The sequence below is a fragment of the Portunus trituberculatus genome, chromosome 37, assembly GCF_017591435.1.
Source record: "Portunus trituberculatus isolate SZX2019 chromosome 37, ASM1759143v1, whole genome shotgun sequence".
NCBI lineage: Eukaryota > Metazoa > Arthropoda > Malacostraca > Decapoda > Portunidae > Portunus > Portunus trituberculatus.
The window spans coordinates 31306228-31308727 of NC_059291.1; the positions used below are offsets into that span (position 1 = coordinate 31306228).

The 2500-nt window shown below is 42.4% G+C and overlaps 1 protein-coding gene across 2 annotated transcripts in view; it reads right to left on the minus strand.

The window, feature by feature from the left end:
• The window catches only part of LOC123514312 (afadin-like), a 218005-nt gene that overhangs the window by 76760 nt on the left and 138745 nt on the right, over positions 1-2500 (minus strand). The gene's annotated exons all lie outside the window — the stretch shown is intronic.

Below are 2500 nucleotides of genomic sequence, written 5' to 3' on the forward strand. Positions count from 1 at the left end.
GATAGTTTGGGCTCATGGCAACCACCTCTGACTCTAAAGTTGCCGTCGCGCAGGTCTCAGCTTTTCTCTAGTTTTTTTTACTTACTTTTCCTCAACAAGAGGAAGTGCAAATGCAGTTCCAAGACAAAGCACAGGCTGAGGTATAAGCGGCATAGTTTTGTTCTGGTTTATTTTGATTAGGCTTTGTCTTGGTTGGTGGGCCGTTTGCCAAGCATAGCAAGAACGCGGGCAGCTTGTGTGTGATAGTGTTCCTGGTTTCGTATCAAGAACCATGGCCCGCGTTCCGCGTATCATAGGCCAATGTGATAGCCCCTTTACAGGTGATCGTTGTGGTGGCCGAGCGGCGTGGTAGCGCTACGGTACGGTGTAAACAAAACACGAGCGGATACCGTATCTGTGAAATTTTAATACCGTAAATAGAATCGAGGGTAGTAATTATCAAACAACCGTAACTGTGAATTTACCGGATAAGGAAATACCGTAAAAAGAGGACTTACTGTACATTAATTACCACTGAAAATTAAGGAGCTTGGTGCTGCTGATGGAATGACAATCACACACAGGACACTATCTGATCAATGTTCTCAATATGAACCAATAGGTAGGAGTTTTCTCAGACACTGGCTTTGTTGGTAGTATAGCCTATGATCCCATGTACATTGCTGTTGTTCCACAGTTCAAGTAAAGGTATTACCACTGTCCACTACTTCAAAAAAACATCACTTAAATATTCAAAGTAAGACAACAGCTAGTTCCAATAAGAATTATTTTGATAGGAGAAAAGATACAGCTGTGAATATGAAGGACCTTGCTTTAAACACACACACACACACACACACACACACACACACACACACACACACACACACACGGTAGCTCAGTGGTTGGAGCGCTGGCTTCACAAGCCAGAGGACCGGGGTTCAATTCCCGGCCGGGTGGAGATATTTGGGTGTGTCTCCTTTCACGTGTAGCCCCTGTTCACCTAGCAGTGAGTAGGTACGCGATGTAAATCGAGGAGTTGTGACCTTGTTTTCCCGGTGTGTGGTGTGTGCCTGGTCTCAGGCCTATCCGAAGATCGGAAATAATGAGCTCTGAGCTCGTTCCGTAGGGTAACGTCTGGCTGTCTCGTCACAGACTGCAGCAGATCAAACAGTGAAACACACACACACACAAGCATAGACAAATAAACAAATAAAAAGTAGAAGTTTGATATGCAATAAAGCCTTAACATAATCAAGACAAACTACATTATCTTATCTTCATGAGATTTGGTAGAGCACGCCGTCACTGATGACTGTATCAGCAAAAGTGTTAATTGCCAATCGGGATTCCGTATCTGAGGGCCTCGAGTGCCCCTCTTACAGCGGGACCAGCACATGGCAACACTTCCTAGTGTGTTCACAGGTCATCACTCATCATTGAGGCATTTTGTGTTACAACCACAACACCTTCAAAGCTGCATCCCACACCTATGTTTGCTACAGACACTCCCAAGTTTCAAACACGCTCACCTCAAGTCTACAACACGTTAACACTTCACACGCAGGTAATTTGAATGAGTCCAGTGAGCTCCGTGTCTTACCTCACTACAAAGAAGTGGACTTCACCAGTCTGCTTCTCTGACAGACAAGGGACGGGATCCACTAAACATTTGCGCATTTCTCAAGTCTTTATGTTCGTATTTATGCTAGTAGGTATTCACTACACACTAACAAACATCTTACGTATCTTAAAAATACTCTAGGGAACCTGTAAGGTTTCGTAACCCGGACCTAGGAGGGCCTTTCTCCACTAACAACCCCAGAGGTAAACACTGACGAAGCCAGAGGTTACAAGTAGATTGAAATAAAGAACTACAGGTGACATTAGCACACGACAGTGGCCTGAGAAGCACTGAACGTATTTCTAAATGAAAATACAAGTGTATTAGCACGTGATAGTGCCTGAAGAGGAAAGGGAAAGGAGTGAAATATGTAATTCCAACCGTCATTGTCATATGACAGTGGACTGAGGAGGGAAGGAGATTGAGATATATGTACTAGTACAGTAAATCTAGAAAGAAGATTAATGATAGTAATATATATATATATATATATATATATATATATATATATATATATATATATATATATATATATATATCTTTTTTTTTTGTGACTGGCGATAATATGTACAGAGTAAATGAGTGATGTGGGTGTGAGTGCCTGGCAGTGACAGTGCTGAACAATGGAAAAGAGAGAGAGAGAGAGAGAGAGAGAGAGAGAGAGAGAGAGAGAGAGAGAGAGAGAGAGAGAGAGAGAGAGAGAGAGAGAGAGAGAGAGAGAGAGAGAGAGAGAGAGAGAGAGAGAGAGAGAGAGAGAGAGAGAGAGAGAGAGAGAGAGAGAGAGAGATGGACAGTGTCAGTGCAATGTAAAAAAAAAAAAAAAAAAAACTAAGAATGGCGTTTACTTTACTTGTACGTATCATGATGTTTGACAGTGACTGTGATTCCCATCTTTTT